We start from the raw sequence: 17,617 nt of genomic DNA on the forward strand, positions 1-17,617 counted from the left end.
ATGAACAGCAGCTACGCTAATTCCTCTTCACTGCTTCTCTTTCTCTCCCCATCCCGAGGCTTCCTGAGGTTTGGCCAGCTCCAGTCACGTCCCACCTCGTGAAGATTGTGGACCTATGGATGATCATGGAGAAGTAGATGCCGAGTGTTTAAAGGCCCTGGCATGGAGAAGCTGATGCTGGATCTATGATGATCACAAATTGTTCTGTATTGTTGAAAAATTTATGACCAAACTTTTGATGTCACCCATATGAGGATGGGTTCCCCTTTGAGTCTGGTTCCTCTCAAGGTTTCTTCCTCATATCATCTAAGGGAGTTTTTCCTTGCCACTGTCGCCACGGCTGCTCATCAGGGACAAACGCACACCATTCACCTTCACTGTTGTTTTCTGTAAAGCTGCTTTGAGACAATGTCTGTTGTGAAAAGCGCTATACAAATAAACTTGACTTGACTTGACTTAAACCATCAACCAAAACAAATCTGCCCAGTTTTTACCAATAAATACCATGACGAATGAAAATTGTAAATACAGACAATGTAGACCAATTTACAACGTACAGTAACGTTTTTTTTCTCATGATCTTTTATGAAGGTAGCAACAGATCACAACATATGTGATCTTATGTGATCAGGTGTTTTATTTCCCCTCAGATTCCCCTAAAAACACAAAAGCAGAGGTTCTTCCATCTGGAGACCTAATGGAGGGGGATTCATTGACTCTGAGCTGTAGCAGTGATGCAGACCCTCCTGTTCACACCTACTCCTGGTTTAAGCAGAGAGCAGCTGCAGACACACTGCTGACAGCAAGCCAGAATTACAGCATCAGCAACATCAGTTCCCTGCACAGTGGACTCTACTACTGCACTGCTTACAACCAGCTGGGACGTCAAAACTCTACACCCGTACACCTGAATGTGTTAGGTAAGTGTCATGTGTACTGTAGCTTCACCCTGAAGCTGAAAGATTATTTTCATATAAAAGCTTTTCTTTCCCTCAGGTGATACAGGAGGTGTGGAAGCTCCATGCTGCATGGGGAGCTGCTGCACTCGTTCCTACTCTGCTTCTCCTTCTTCTTATTGCTGTTCTGGTCATTATGTGAGTAACTGAACTATTTTATTATATAAATATCTGAATGAAACAAGAACAGATTGAAGAGCCGTGTTTTATGTTATTTGTGTGAATAGGAGGAAGAGAATAGCAAACAGAGACACTGACTTTCAGGTACTGAGAGACCGTTGTAATTTATGTCTTTATCTTCATCAAACTCTAGATCCTATAAAGTAAATAAAATAAGATGATGTATATTAGGCATGTATTATCATTTGTACTGTTAATATTCTACAAACCCAGAGAAAGTTTGTGAACTGTTTCAAACTGAGATCTATTTTTACATGTCATTTTCACACGATCTTGGTTCAGTCGCTCTGTGTGACTAAAAACATCAGCATCAGTGGTGAAATCAAATGTAACACCCTTCCTGGTCAGTGTACGAGTATTACTTTAATTTCTGCTTTTAAGGCGTGTGTGTGTGTGTGTGTGTGTGTGTGTGTGTGTGTGTGTGTGTGTGTGTGTGTGTGTGTGTGTGTGTGTGTGTGTGTGTGTGTGTGTGTGTGTGTGTGTGTGTGTGTGTGTGTGTGTGTGTGTGTGTGTGTGTGTGTGTGTGTGTTTTCCAGGAGTTCAGGCTCAGCCCAGTGTAACTTTCCCCACTCAGAGTCTCTGTGCTGTTGCTGAATCTTCATTAGGAATCCCCTGTACATTTACAAATCCTGATCGCTCCAGTGTCACACAGAGAGAGTGGTATCGAGTCCAGAGCTCTGAAGGAGAACCACAAGACCTGAGTAAAGATCCACAATATTCAGGACGAGTTATAATCTGGACATCTGAATGTTCGCTGTCAGTGCAAAATGTGAGTGTGAGTGACTCTGGAGTTTATAACTTTAGATTTAAAACACAGAGCAGTGACTGGATATCAGCGCCATCTGGAGTTCATCTGACTGTTACAGGTAATAATGCACACATAGACTTTGCAGTATAATATGATATATAACAGGTCTGTAGTATTTACAGAGTTTTTGTACATTATTGTGTGTAGATTTGCAGGTGAAGGTGGAGCCTAAACCTGAAGGACAGAGAGAAGTAAAACTGACCTGCAGTTTTACCTGCAGTCTCAGTCCATACAATTTCGACTGGTACAAGAATGGCCAAAAGTTAAAAACTACAAATGACAACTTCATTGTCCTCGACTCGACTAGTCTACATGATGAAGGCAGCTACTCCTGTAGTACGTATGAGAGTGAACGTCGCTCTCCTCCAGTGTGTAAGTGTCAGAGTAAATCTGTCCAGATTCCTCCCTCTCAAGTTTACAATAAAATTGACAAGACACCTAATTTTCGAAATTAAACTCAATATCTTCTGTTTTAACTACATTTATGACCAGAACTAGATGATAATTATGGGATGCCAGGCTTCAAAAGAAGATCCTCCCACAGTTATTACCTCTCTATATGTTTCAGGTGTAATGAGTAAGGCGTTTTGGCGTGTGACTTACACTCCTGATCATGTGTGTGCTCTGAAAGGTACATCGGTTGATCTCTCCTGCTCTTATACGCACCCTGCAGAACACACAGTGAGAACATCAGTGTGGTTCATTAAACAGAAGGCTGATGATGATCCTGTAGATGTGAGAAAGGGTAAGGAGCATCAGGGCCGAGTGCAGTACACACAGAACTCTCAGAATAACTGTAGTCTGAGAATCACTAACCTGAGAGAGACAGATGCTCAAACATACAGATTCAGATTCTACACTGATGAAGGTGATTACACTGGAGAACCTGGAGTCGCTCTGTCTGTTACAGGTGATGTACAGTTATACAAGTATATATTTACTAAATAAAGTGAATAGAGAGCAAAGTAATTACTCACATACTTTCTATAATTTGCAGATTTGAAGGTTACAGTATCAGACTGGACTGATCAGTACATGGAGCTGAGCTGTAACACCACCTGCACTCTGTCTAACAATCCCACTTACATCTGGTACAAGAACGGACAGCGGGTGAATGAGAGTAAATCTGCCTCCTGCTTTGTAGCTGCAGTCAGTGGTGAGGTCAGTTACAGCTGTGCTGTTGAAGGCCACGACAGTCTCCGATCTCCTCCAGTGTGTAAGTGTGGATTTAACTTTTTTTAAACACAGTATTTTTATATAACAAATGCTGATCCTGAACCAACACCAGCTGATTTAGTTGTTGTATTTCTATACAGATTCCCCTAAAAACACCAGAGCAGTGGTTCATCCATCTGGAGACCTAATGGAGGGGGATTCAGTGACTCTGAGCTGTAGCAGTGATGCAAACCCTCCTGTTAACACCTACTCCTGGTTTAAGCAGATAGAATCTACAGACACACTGCTGACAACAAGCCAGAATTACAGCATCAGCGACATCAACACCCAATCACAATGGACTCTATTACTGCACTGCTCACAACCAGCTGGGACGGCAAAACTCTGCACCTGTACACCTGAATGTGTTAGGTAAGTGTCATGTGTACTGTAGCTTCACCCTGAAGCTGAAAGATTATTTTCATCTATCAGCATATCTCCAAGTTGTTTATACACACACAAAGTTTTACTAGTTGTGTTTACTGAGTGAAAAGTCCATATACTGGGTGCAATGTAGTTATTAATTATTAGTTCTTTGCAGATGTTTTACCAGTGGTGGGCCATCACGGCCATCAAAGCCTTCTCTTCTGGTCTAAACACGATCAGAAGCACTGACCTACATTTACCACCTAAATTCTAATATTTGTTCCATGAAATTCTTATAATTTATTCCCAACAGTTTATTCTCTTCATTTCGTAGCGTTTCTCTCGGCTGCACTGCTTCAGTACGTGTATGAGGATGTTAGACTTTTTGTCCAATCAGATTTCAGCCTCTATGTGCTGCCATGTCAATCTAATCTGCCCAGAGCCTTCAGAATCAGTACTACTGGCCTTTTTACCTTAGAGAATATTAGAAATTGGTCTGTTTCTTTAACCAATCAGATTTCATATTTGCCTCACAGGGCAGCTCGCTGGCCCAGAATAGCGTCAGCATTTTTCCGTCCTCTGATTGGTTGGTCAGAGAGAAACTGTTACAGACGAGTTCGACTGGCAAAACACTTGTAGAGCTCTGCACACATAAATACATCTGAGTTAGACTTTTTTACGCCTATGGAGGAAGAGAAATTGATTTGATCTCAGACATACGTAATCTTGCAAAGGTGTATGACGTGCAACATGAGACTGTCTTCCACAACCTCAACTTTGTAGCAGAGTTCGGCTGTTCCTTACCCAGTTTTAAGCCCCCTAGACATCTGTTTCTGATTCAGTTAATTACTGTGTTTAAAACTGTGCAAGTGCCATATATATAATGCCATAATATTATTGGTGGTTGTTATGATGTTATTAGATACATGGTTGCTAATGTATCACTAAATCGTTCTCATGATATTTGAAATATTCCAACCTTAATTCTGAAAATCAAATCAGTTATAGAGACGCCATTTCATAGCACAACAGAAAGAAAGACAGAGTAATAAAGGGGTGTTAACCGTATGTATTTCTGTTTTAATGCATCAAAAGGGGAAGAGACTGAGCTGAAACAGACTGATAATCACAATCTTTACTGCTGGTGCTCACAAATACAGTACGGGTGAAGGAGGAACAAACTAAGTGAGAAAGTTATTGTTTATTAAAAGTGTAAGATTTCTTGAAAGCATTTCTTGAAAGCATTTCCAAGGAAATCTTTGCATTCAATTCAACACCTGGTGGATCTTTAAGTGACGTCTGTCTGAAGGCAGAATGGCGAGAAACATTACAGCAGCAGCTGCAATCCTCGTGTTACTGACTGGTAAACTTCTCATATATTTCAGCTCTTTTGACTGTTTTTCTGTGCGATTATGTCGTTGCTGTATCCTTTCAGTCTGTGTGCAAGATTGATCCTTTGTATGGTGCTGTAGAGTAAACATCAGGAGTTACAGAGCAAGAAACTAAACGAATTATTGCAACTTTTACTGAAAACATGCGAATGTACAAAAAACTCATGATGTATATTAGGCATGTATTTTACACAACAATATATTAGTATCCTCCACTGTTCTTCATCTGTGTGAGTTTATTTGTACTGTTTATATTCTTCAAACCAAGAGGAAGTTTGTAAACTGTTTCAAACTGAGATCTATTTTTACATGTCATTTTCACATGATTTTGGTACAATCGCTCTGTGTGACTAAAAACAGCAGCATCAGTGGTGAAGTCTAAAGTAACACCTTCCTGATCAGTGTATGTGTCATCGTTTTAATTTCATCTTCATATGTGTGTGTGTGTGTGTGTGTGTGTGTGTGTGTGTGTGTGTGTGTGTGTGTGTGTGTGTGTGTGTGTGTGTGTGTGTGTGTTCCAGGAGTTCAGGCTCAGCCCAGTGTAACTTTCCCCACTCAGAGTCTCTGTGCTGTTGCTGAATCTTCATTAAGAATCCGCTGTACATTTACAAATCCTGATCACTCCAGTGTCACACAGAGAGAGTGGTATCGAGTCCAGAGCTCTGAAGGAGAACCACAAGACCTGAGTAAAGATCCACAATATTCAGGACGAGTTATAATCTGGACATCTGACTGTGCGCTGACAGTGAAAAATGTGAGTGTGAGTGACTCTGGAGTTTATAACTTTAGATTTAAAACACAGAGCAGTGACTGGATATCAGCGCCATCTGAAGTTCATCTAACTGTTACAGGTAATAATGCACACGTAGACTTTGCAGTATAATATGATATATAACAGGTCTGTAGTATTTACAGAGTTTTTGTACATTATTGTGTGTAGATTTGCAGGTGAAGGTGGAGCCTAAACCTGAAGGACAGAGAGAAGTAAAACTGACCTGCAGTTTCACCTGCAGTCTCAGTCCATACAATTTCCACTGGTACAGGAATGGCCAAAAGTTAAAAACTACATATGATAACTTCATTGTCCTCGACTCGACTAGACTACATGATGAAGGCAGCTACTCCTGTAGGGCGTATGAGAGTGAACGTCGCTCTCCTCCAGTGTGTAAGTGTCAGAGTAAATCTGTCCAGATTCCTCCCCCTCAAGTTTCCAATAAAATTGACAAGACACCTAATTTTCGAAATTAAACTCAATATCTTCTGTTTTCACTACATTTATGACCAGAACTAGATGATAATTATGGGATGCCAGGCTTCAAAAGAAGATCCTCCCACAGTTATTACCTCTCTATATGTTTCAGGTGTAATGAGTAAGGCGTTTTGGCGTGTGACTTACACTCCTGATCATGTGTGTGCTCTGAAAGGCACATCGGTTGATCTCTCCTGCTCTTATACGCACCCTGCAGAACACACAGTGAGAACATCAGTGTGGTTCATTAAACAGAAGGCTGATGATGATCCTGTAGATGTGAGAAAGGGTGAGGAGTATCAGGGCCGAGTGCAGTACACACAGAACTCTCAGAATAACTGTAGTCTGAGAATCACTAACCTGAGAGAGACAGATGCTCAAACATTCAGATTCAGATTCTACACTGATGGAGGTAATTACACTGGAGAACCTGGAGTCGCTCTGTCTGTTACAGGTGATGTACAGTTATACAAGTATATATTTACTAAATAAAGTTAATAAAGAGCAAAATAATTACTCACATACTTTCTATAATTTGCAGATCTGAAGGTTACAGTATCAGACTGGACTGATCAGGACATAGAGCTGAGCTGTAACACCACCTGCACTCTGTCTAACAATCCCACTTACATCTGGTACAAGAACGGACAGCGGGTGAATGAGAGTAAATCTGCCTCCTGCTATGTAGCTGCAGTCAGTGGTGAGGTCAGTTACAGCTGTGCTGTTGAAGGCCACGACAGTCTCCGATCTTCTCCAGTGTGTAAGTGTGGATTTACCTTTTTTTAAACACAGTATTTTTATATAACAAATGCTGATCCTGAACCAACACCAGCTGATTTAGTTGTTGTATTTCTATACAGATTCCCCTAAAAACACCAGAGCAGTGGTTCATCCATCTGGAGACCTAATGGAGGGGGATTCAGTGACTCTGAGCTGTAGCAGTGATGCAAACCCTCCTGTTCACACCTACTCCTGGTTTAAGCAGATAGAATCTACAGACACACCGCTGACAACAAGCCAGAATTACAGCATCAGCAACATCAACACCAATCACAATGGACTCTACTACTGCACTGCTCACAACCAGCTGGGACGGCAAAACTCTACACCCGTACACCTGAATGTGTTAGGTAAGTGCATTGTAACACTGTCACATAGCTTTATGAAGCAGAAGAAAAAATATCAATGAAATGGTGTATCATCTTTTTTATGATTTATTTCTGAAGGTTTAGAGAACACAGTGTTAAAGTTCAGCGTGGTGGGTCTGGTTGTCTTCCTGGCAGTAACACTCCTCTCAGGAGCTCTGTGGATGTGGTATGTAAATTGCAAACATACTAATTATTTTGAAAAAAACGATTTATAATTAGCATGAACATGTGCTTGGCGTTCCTCAGGAAGCGGAAGTCGAGCTCAGCTAATAAACGCAGCAGCACTGCCGAGGGTGAACAGGTGAGTGTGACTGAATGGAGCGACTGTTTGATCGTGTTCAAGTTGAAACTTAATTCTGTGCTCCTTTTTTCAACGTCAGCCTGCTCCAGTGTATGACAATGTTCCAGCCTCAAACCACAGACACAGAGTCACCTCAGATGATCAGGAGAATGTTGCCTACGCTAGTGTTGTTTTTAAACAATCCCACAGCCAGGGACGGTCTCGGTCACCCAGACTTCCTCCAGACACCACAGATGAGGAGAATGTTCAGTACGCTGCTGTGAATATTCGTAGGAGCACTGCTGCCACCCAGTGAGCAAATCATTATCATTACACCAACACTAACTCTGCTGCTCAGGCTACTTCATTAACTGACTGATTAGATGTGCATTATTCGTGTCTTTAAGTCACCTCTTTTTGTTCCATAGGCTTATGACAGATGATTCATCTCTGATCTACAGCAAAATCCAGCACGTCCCCAGAAAAAGCAAGAGCTGAGACAGATGTGAATGCTCTTTTCTGTATTTAAACTGAACAGGAGAAGAAGAACGTCTTTGGCATTTCATCAGAACAGCAGTATTTATGCTTTAGTAGTGTGTTGTAGTGCTTTAAAAGTATACCTTTACCTTAAGAAATCTATTTTCAGGTAAGAATTTTTTTTAAGGGAATTTAGATTCATAATATATATTTATTTGACATTTATGTTTTAGTTCCATTATAATAAAAAAAAAAAATAATAATATTTTAATATTTATTTTGTTACAATTTACATTTCCTATCAGCCACTGCACATTAAGGGGCCCTGTCACATGTCTCTTTGTGCACCTGAATCCTGTTGTGGATAATTAAGACTTGTATTTAGACTCAGCGTATGTTGCAACTTTTTTCTTCTCCATGGTTTTGTACCCTTGATCCATGTTTCAGTTTGCTTGTTGTTTCTTTGTTATTCATTGTGTTTTTTCTTCAGAGTTTGTATTTATTTTGAATAAATAGAAAGCATAGTCTGGGTTAATTAACACATTTATATTGACCAGATAATTCCACATTTGGCATAACTTCAATGTCCTCAATATTAATACACAAAGTGGAAAACATTACAAATAAAGAAAAACCTTTGAATAAAAAGGTGTGTCCAAACTTTTGACTGGTAGAGTGTATATACTGTACTGTACAGACACAAACACACACACACACACACACACACAGAGTTCTTTGCAGAGGTTTTACCAGTGGTGGGCCATCAGGGCCATCAAAGCCTTCTCTTCTGGCCTAAACACGATCAGAAGCACTGACCTACATTTAACACCTAAATTCTAATATTTGTTCCATGAAATTGTTATAATTTATTCCCAACAGTTTATTCTCTTCATTTTGTAGCGTTTCTCTCGTTGCTATGCTAACCAATTTGGCTACCTCTGTATTCCAGGGGTTGCTGGCATCTTTCTCATTGGATGCCATAATATTATTGGTGGTTGTTATGATGTTATTAGATACATGGTTGCTAATGTATCACTAAATCGTTCTCATGATATCAAATCAAATCAAATCAAATTTAATTCATCACATACACATACATACAGGGTACGACATGTAGTGAAATGTTTTGTACGATGGTCCGGCATGAGGGAATAGGATGGGGGAAAGAAAAGGAGGCAGATAAATAACTATAAGGTATAAGAAAAACTATTAAAATAAAATAAAATAAATAAATAAAATAAAATAAATGAATATAAGGTATAAAGATATATAGATATATAAAAGGATATTGTATGAAACAAATATACATATAAACAGTAAACAATGTGTAGTGAAAAATGTAAACAAAAGAAAAATGTAAACAATAGGCAATTTGTGGTGGGTTGTCCATAAAGTGTCCGTGTGCGGTATGGTGTGGTGTAAAGGTCCGTAAAGTGTCCATGTGCAATATGGTGCAATATGGTCCATGTGGTATGAATAAAATAAAAAGCGCACTGTGCTGTGCAAGTCCAGAGTTTAAAGTGTCGTGGTGCGAACGGTGAGATATGTTTAAAGTGACGTGGTGCGAAGGTGAATATATGTACAGAGAAGTGTGATGATGATGGTGGAGAGAGTGGGCCAGTTCTAGATCCTGGGTGTTTCCTGGTTTAAACACCGGATGGACTGCGGGAAGAAGCTCCTCCTCATTCTCTCTGTGTTCGCTTTCAGGGAGCGGAAGCGTTTTCCTGAACGCAACAGAGAAAAAAGTCCATTGTTGGGATGGCTGAGGTTCTTCATAATCTTCCTGGCTCTGGTCCTGCACCACGTGCTATAGATGTCCTGCAGGTTAGGGAGCTCAGTGTGGATGGTACGTTCAGCTGAACGCACAGGACCAAGACAGATCCTGTGTGATGTTAACACCAAGGTACCGGAAACTGTCCACTCTCTCCACTGGGGTCCCGCTGATGTTTATAGGTTGGTATGACCGCTCCCGCTTTGTGCTGAAGTCCACGATCAACTCCTTAGTCTTGCTGACGTTCAGGAGAAGGTTGTTCTCCTGGCACCATCTCTCCAGGTTTTTAACCTCCTGTAGGTAGGCCGTCTCGTCGTTGTTAGAGATCAGACCCGTCAGCAAACTTGATGATGGTGGTGGAGTTGGATGTGGCCACACAGTCATGTGTGTACATTGAGTAAAGCAGGGGGCTCAGAACACAACCCTGGGGGGCGCCAGTGCTAAGGGTGAGGGTGGATGAGGTGTGTTTTCCCACCCGTTCGGCTTGTGGTCTGTCTGTCAGGAAGTTAGAGATCCATTGACACAGCGGAGTCCCAGGACCTCCAACTTAGAGGTGAGTGTGGAGGGAATTATGGTGTTAAACGCTGAACTGTAGTCCACAAACAACATCTTTGCATAATTCCCATTTCTTTGGTCCAGGTGGCTCATCGTGGTGTGGAGAAGATGAGCAATGGCGTCCTCAGTAGAGCGGTTTTGACGGTACGCAAACTGCAGTGGGTCCAGTGTGTCTGGTAGTGATGCAGTGATGAAGTCTCTGACCAGTCTCTCGAAGCACTTCATCACTACTGAGGTCAAGGCTACAGGGCGGTAGTCGTTAAGGCAGGCGGGCTGGGGTTTCTTCGGGACCGGAACAATGGTGGACTGTTTGAAACATGAGGGGACAACAGACTGTTCCAGTGAGAGGTTGAATATCTCAGTGAACACCGGTGCTAGCTGGTCAGCGCAGGCTTTCAGAACCCGGCCTGTGATGCCATCTGGTCCTGCTGCCTTCCTGGTATTCACTCTCTTGAAAGCCCTCCTTACGTCATGCTCCGAGATGGTGAACGTGTTTACCTCTCCGGCTCTCTCGGCGTGCACGCTGGTTCTGCCGCTAGCGTGGTTAGCTGCAGCCTCGAAACGAGCGTAAAAGGTGTTTAGCTCGTCTGCCAGAGAAGCGTCCGCATTCACCATTTTAGAAGATGGTGTTTTATAGTCCGTTATTGTTCTTAGTCCCTGCCACAGGTTCCTAGAGCCACCATGTTGAAACTGTGACTCTAGTTTCCTCCCGTAGCGCCGCTTTGCTTCCTTCACCGCTCTGCGAACACTGTAAGACGCAGCCTTGTACTCGTCCATGTCCCCGGTGGCGAGCCCCGTGTTGTAGGCAGCGGAGCGGGATCTCAGAGCGTCGCGGATAGTTTTATCCACCCACGGCTTCTGGTTGGGAAACGTTCTGATAGTGGTTTTCTGCACTGTATCATCAGCTAGATTCCCCATGAAAACTATGAAAATGTTTCCCGATGAAAATGATATTTGAAATATTCCAACCTTAATTCTGAAAATCAAATCAGTTATAGAGACGCCATTTCATAGCACAACAGAAAGAAAGACAGAGTAATAAAGGGGTGTTGACCGTATGTATTTCTGTTTTAATGCATCAAAAGGGGAAGAGACTGAGCTGAAACAGACTGATAATCACAATCTTTACTGCTGGTGCTCACAAATACAGTACGGGTGAAGGAGAAACAAACTAAGTGAGAAAGTTATTGTTTATTAAAAGTGTAAGATTTCTTGAAAGCATTTCTTGAAAGCATTTCCAAGGAAATCTTTGCATTCAATTCAACACCTGGTGGATCTTTAAGTGACGTCTGTCTGAAGGCAGAATGGCGAGAAACATTACAGCAGCAGCTGCAATCCTCGTGTTACTGACTGGTAAACTTCTCATATATTTCAGCTATTTTTACTGTTTTTCTGTGCGATTATGTCGTTGCTGTATCCTTTCAGTCTGTGTGCAAGATTGATCCTTTGTATGGTGCTGTAGAGTAAACATCAGGAGTTACAGAGCAAGAAACTAAACGAATTATTGCAACTTTTACTGAAAACATGCGAATGTAAAAAAAAACTCATGATGTATATTAGGCATGTATTTTACACAACAATATATTAGTATCCACCACCGTTCTTCATCTGTGTGCGTTTATTTGTACTGTTTATATTCTTCAAACCAAGAGGAAGTTTGTAAACTGTTTCAAACTGAGATCTATTTTTACATGTCATTTTCACATGATTTTGGTACAATCGCTCTGTGTGACTAAAAACAGCAGCATCAGTGGTAAAGTCTAAAGTAACACCTTCCTGATCAGTGTATGTGTCATCGTTTTAATTTCAGCTTCATATGTGTGTGTGTGTGTGTGTGTGTGTGTGTGTGTGTGTGTGTGTGTGTGTGTGTGTGTGTGTGTGTGTGTTCCAGGAGTTCAGGCTCAGCCCAGTGTAACTTTCCCCACTCAGAGTTTCTGTGCTGTTGCTGAATCTTCAGTAAAAATCCGCTGTACATTTACAAATCCTGATCACTCCAGTGTCACACAGAGCGAGTGGTATCGAGTCCAGAGCTCTGAAGGAGAACCACAAGACCTGAGTAAAGATCCACAATATTCAGGACGAGTTATATTCTGGACATCTGAATGTGCGCTGACAGTGAAAAATGTGAGTGTGAGTGACTCTGGAGTTTATAACATTAGATTTAAAACACAGAGCAGTGACTGGATATCAGCGCCATCTGAAGTTCATCTAACTGTTACAGGTAATAATGCACACATAGACTTTGCAGTATAATATGATATATAACAGGTCTGTAGTATTTAAAGAGTTTTTGTACATTATTGTGTGTAGATTTGCAGGTGAAGGTGGAGCCTAAACCTGAAGGACAGAAAGAAGTAAAACTGACCTGCAGTTTCACCTGCAGTCTCAGAACATACAATTTCCACTGGTACAGGAATGGCCAAAAGTTAAAAACTACATATGATAACTTCATTGTCCTCGACTCGACTAGTCTACATGATGAAGGCAGCTACTCCTGTAGTACGTATGGGAGTGAACGTCGCTCTCCTCCAGTGTGTAAGTGTCAGAGTAAATCTGTCCAGATTCCTCCCTCTCAAGTTTACAATAAAATTGACAAGACACCTAATTTTCGAAATTAAACTCAATATCTTCTGTTTTAACTACATTTATGACCAGAACTAGATGATAATTATGGGATGCCAGGCTTCAAAAGAAGATCCTCCCACAGTTATTACCTCTCTATATGTTTCAGGTGTAATGAGTAAGGCGTGTTGGCGTGTGACTTACACTCCTGATCATGTGTGTGCTCTGAAAGGCACATCGGTTGATCTCTCCTGCTCTTATACGCACCCTGCAGAACACACAGTGAGAACATCAGTGTGGTTCATTAAACAGAAGGCTGATGATGATCCTGTAGATGTGAGAAAAGGTGAGGAGCATCAGGGCCGAGTGCAGTACACACAGAACTCTCAGAATAACTGTAGTCTGAGAATCACTAACCTGAGAGAGACAGATGCTCAAACATACAGATTCAGATTCTACACTGATGGAGGTGATTACACTGGAGAACCTGGAGTCGCTCTGTCTGTTACAGGTGATGTACAGTTATACAAGTATATATTTACTAAATAAAGTGAATAGAGAGCAAAGTAATTACTCACATACTTTCTATAATTTGCAGATCTGAAGGTTATAGTATCAGACTGGACTGATCAGGACATGGAGCTGAGCTGTAACACCACCTGCACTCTGTCTAACAATCCCACTTACATCTGGTACAAGAACGGACAGCGGGTGAATGAGAGTAAATCTGCCTCCTGCTCTGTAGCTGCAGTCAGTGGTGAGGTCAGTTACAGCTGTGCTGTTGAAGGCCACGACAGTCTCCGATCTCCTCCAGTGTGTAAGTGTGGATTTACCTTTTTTTAAACACAGTATTTTTATATAACAAATGCTGATCCTGAACCAACACTAGCTGATTTAGTTGTTGTATTTCTATACAGATTCCCCTAAAAACACCAGAGCAGTGGTTCATCCATGTGGAGTCCTAATGGAGGGGGATTCAGTGACTCTGAGCTGTAGCAGTGATGCAAACCCTCCTGTTCACACCTACTCCTGGTTTAAGCAGATAGAATCTACAGACACACTGCTGACAACAAGCCAGAATTACAGCATCAGCAACATCAACACCAATCACAATGGACTCTATTACTGCACTGCTCACAACCAGCTGGGACGGCAAAACTCTGCACCTGTACACCTGAATGTGTTAGGTAAGTGTCATGTGTACTGTAGCTTCACCCTGAAGCTGAAAGATTATTTTCATATATCAGCATATCTCCAAGTTGTTTATACACACGTAAAGTTTTACTAGTTGTGTTTACTGAGTGAAAAGTCCATATACTGGGTGCAATGTAGTTATTAAGATTTGATGATTTCATTGCTGCAGTAAAATATATTTGTCTCTGTACCTGTAATAAAAGCTTTTCTTTCCCTCAGGTGATGAGGTGTGGAAGCTCCATGTTGCATGGGGAACTGCTGCACTCGTTCCTACTCTGCTTCTTCCTATTGCTGTTCTGGTCATTATGTGAGTAACTGAACTATTTTATTCTATAAATATCTGAATGAAACAAGAACAGATTGAAGAGCCGTGTTTTATGTTATTTGTGTGAATAGGAGGAAGAGAATAGCAAACAGAGACACTGACTTTCAGGTACTGAGAGACCGTTGTAATGTCTGTTTATGTCTTTTCTTCATCAAACTCTAGATCCTATAAAGTAAATAAAATAAGATTGGAAAATTTTGTTTCTTTTTCTCAGAGGGTTCCGGCACCTGAAGGCGACACGTACACAACATTGCAGCTCACGACGATGTCTCCAGATTATGATACTCTGCAAGTATGTACACAGTCTTTGTTTGTTTGTGTGTGTGTGTGTGTGTGTGTGTGTGTGTGTGTGTGTGTGTGTGTGTGTGTGTGTGTGTGTGTGTGTGTGTTAGCAACACACATACTACATTCTTCATTCTCTAATCTATTCCATTTAGAATATTAAGAGCTCTGTCAAGAGCCAACACCGAACCCTGCAGCCACGTCCTTAATTAAGACACCCTGACGGTAAGTGTACCTGCTTCACCAGACTGAGTATAAGTTTATATATCAAGTCTCAGGATTCAGGGGGTTTTGTATTTGTAGTTATTTCCTTTTACCACCAGATGTCGCCTTTGCCCTTTCCAAATGCTCAATTGTCTCCACCTGTTCCCAATCTCCCACAGTCTATTTAAGGTCCTTCTTTGTGGTAGTTTTTCACTTGCTTCTTAATGTTGTATGGTCTACTGATAGTGTTTTGTTTCCCGTGTCCCCAGCATTGTTTCAAGTTGCCTCTTTTAAAGTTTTTAATATATTTTGCTTTTCTCTGCTTTTTTCTAGAAAAAGTCATTGGGACAACTCTTCTTGAGTTCTTTAAGAAGATTTTCAGTTTAATATTTTATTTCTTGTCTTCTTTGTTTATTCTTGTTTTTTACTTTATAATAAATACATTATGAAACCTTCCACCTTTTCATTGAGTCTATCTCTGATTAGGTTCATATGCCCCTCTGTGCCACATCTTATAGATGGTTTGACTATGAAGCCATTGTCCCTGGTTCAAGTCCTAACCGTCTCATAAAGGAAATTAAATCAAACAAAAGAGTATATGTTCCTTATTTTAATTGTAATACAAGCATGAATTTTAAGTATATAAATTGTCAGTAGATGCAAAAACACATTGTTCAGAAATTATTTTATTCAGGTGCAGGAATAAGTTAAATGCTGTTCAGAGAATAATATGTAATATAAACTTTTTATATTTCTCAAAATCAATGTCACAAATCATGTTAAGAAATGACAATTTCCACTGCATGTTAGTAGCATAAACATGTTAGCATTTGTGACTGAAATGATATCATTGTGTGCTTGAGGCTCATAGGTTGTTGCTATGTGGTTGCTATGCTAAATCTGTTGGCTGCTCGTTATTCAAATGGGTTACAAAAATTTTTTTTCAATACTTCTAGACTGTGCACACTCGTAACACAACTCCCATCCGAGTTGTAAAATAATAGTGTCACTTCAGCATCCTCGTTGTTGTGGAGAGCACAAGAGCACAAGAGCAGTGAAGTGTGGCAGCAAAACCCCTCACAGTGAACATCTTCTCTGGTCCTCCTACCTGTGTTTATCCATTTCTCTCATTCTCATGCTCATGCAGTGTCCAGTGACTGACTGAGGTCATTCTCTTTACCATTGTTGTGCAGAGAGACTATGAAGCTTCTGACCTTGAGGTAGGACATGTGCAAATCTTCACTGACCACTCTCATCCTGTACCAACACACTTGCAATTAAAAAACAACAAATTCAGCAGCAAGCAACCACACAAGAGCTAAAACTTCCCTGAACTTCCTCATACTTCCTTTACTCCTGCTCTTACACGCACCCTGCAGAACACACAGTGAGAACATCAGTGTGGTTCATTAAACAGAAGGCTGATGATGAGCTTGTAGATGTGAGAAAGGGTGAGGAGCATCAAGGTCGAGTGCAGGACACACAGAACTCTCAGAATAACTGTAGTCTGAGAATCACTAACCTGAGAGAGACAGATGTTCAAAAATACAGATTCAGTTTCTACACTGATCAGGACAAATACACCGGGAATCCTGGAGTTTCTCTGTCTGTTACAGGTGATGTCAAATTATTCTATAATTGCTTAAGTAATCTAGCAATAAACAGCTGAAAATGATTAAACATTTATTTACAGTATATAGTTATTATTGTGCAGATCTGAAGGTTACAGTATCAGACTGGAGAAATGGGTATAAAAAGCTGAGCTGCATCACCACCTGCACTCTGTCTAACAATCCCACTTACATCTGGTACAAGAACGGACAGCGTGTTCCTGACCAGAACAGAAATGAACTGGATCTGGATGTGAGCAGTGATGGCAGCTACTCCTGTGCTGTAACAGGACATGAGAATCTTCACTCTCCTGCAGTCTGTAAGAACTTTTCTCCTTCACTCAGTTTCTCATAATCCCACTGTCAGCTTCTGCTTATTGAGTGGTACATTTCTTTGTTTTAAACCATCAACCAAAACAAATCTGCCCAGTTTTTACCAATAAATACCATGACGAATGGAAATTTTAAATACAGACAATGTAGACCAATTTACAACGTACAGTAACGTTTTTTTTCTCATGATCTTTTATGAAGGTAGCAACAGATCACAACATATGTGATCTTATGTGATCAGGTGTTTTATTTCCCATCAGATTCCCCTAAAAACACAAAAGCAGAGGTTCTTCCAACTGGAGACCTAATGGAGGGGGATTCATTGACTCTGAGCTGTAGCAGTGATGCAGACCCTCCTGTTCACACCTACTCCTGGTTTAAGCAGAGAGCAGCTGCAGACACACTGCTGACAGCAAACCAGAATTACAGCATCAGCAATATCAGCTCCCTGCACAGTGGACTCTACTACTGCACTGCTTACAACCAGCTGGGACGTCAAAACTCTACACCCGTACACCTGAATGTGTTAGGTAAGTGTCATGTGTACTGTAGCTTCACCCTGAAGCTGAAAGATTACTTTCATATAAAAGCTTTTCTTTCCCTCATGTGATACAGGAGGTGTGGAAGCTCCATGCTGCATGGGGAGCTGCTGCACTTGTTCCTACTCTGCTTCTCCTTCTTCTTATTGCTGTTCTGGTCATTATGTGAGTA

The 17,617-nt window shown here is 41.0% G+C and overlaps 1 long non-coding RNA gene and 1 pseudogene across 2 annotated transcripts; both read left to right on the top strand.

The window, feature by feature from the left end:
• The first annotated feature begins 505 nt into the window (after positions 1 to 505).
• Positions 506 to 16,128, top strand: LOC310731604 (B-cell receptor CD22-like; annotated as a pseudogene). Its single transcript has 12 exons — positions 506 to 521; positions 651 to 676; positions 773 to 920; positions 2,618 to 2,854; positions 2,942 to 3,160; positions 3,261 to 3,531; positions 7,026 to 7,295; positions 13,876 to 14,145; positions 14,372 to 14,459; positions 14,549 to 14,585; positions 14,692 to 14,769; positions 16,111 to 16,128. The product of its transcript is annotated as a B-cell receptor CD22-like (transcript).
• Positions 16,129 to 16,551: 423 nt separating this feature from the next.
• Positions 16,552 to 17,240, top strand: LOC310731517. The gene is made up of 3 exons (XR_014535241.1): positions 16,552 to 16,579; positions 16,678 to 16,893; positions 17,167 to 17,240. It is a non-coding gene; the product is annotated as an uncharacterized lncRNA (long non-coding RNA).
• Positions 17,241 to 17,617: the final 377 nt, after the last annotated feature.

This window comes from Silurus aristotelis (assembly GCF_946808225.1).
Source record: "Silurus aristotelis genome assembly, chromosome: 9".
NCBI lineage: Eukaryota > Metazoa > Chordata > Actinopteri > Siluriformes > Siluridae > Silurus > Silurus aristotelis.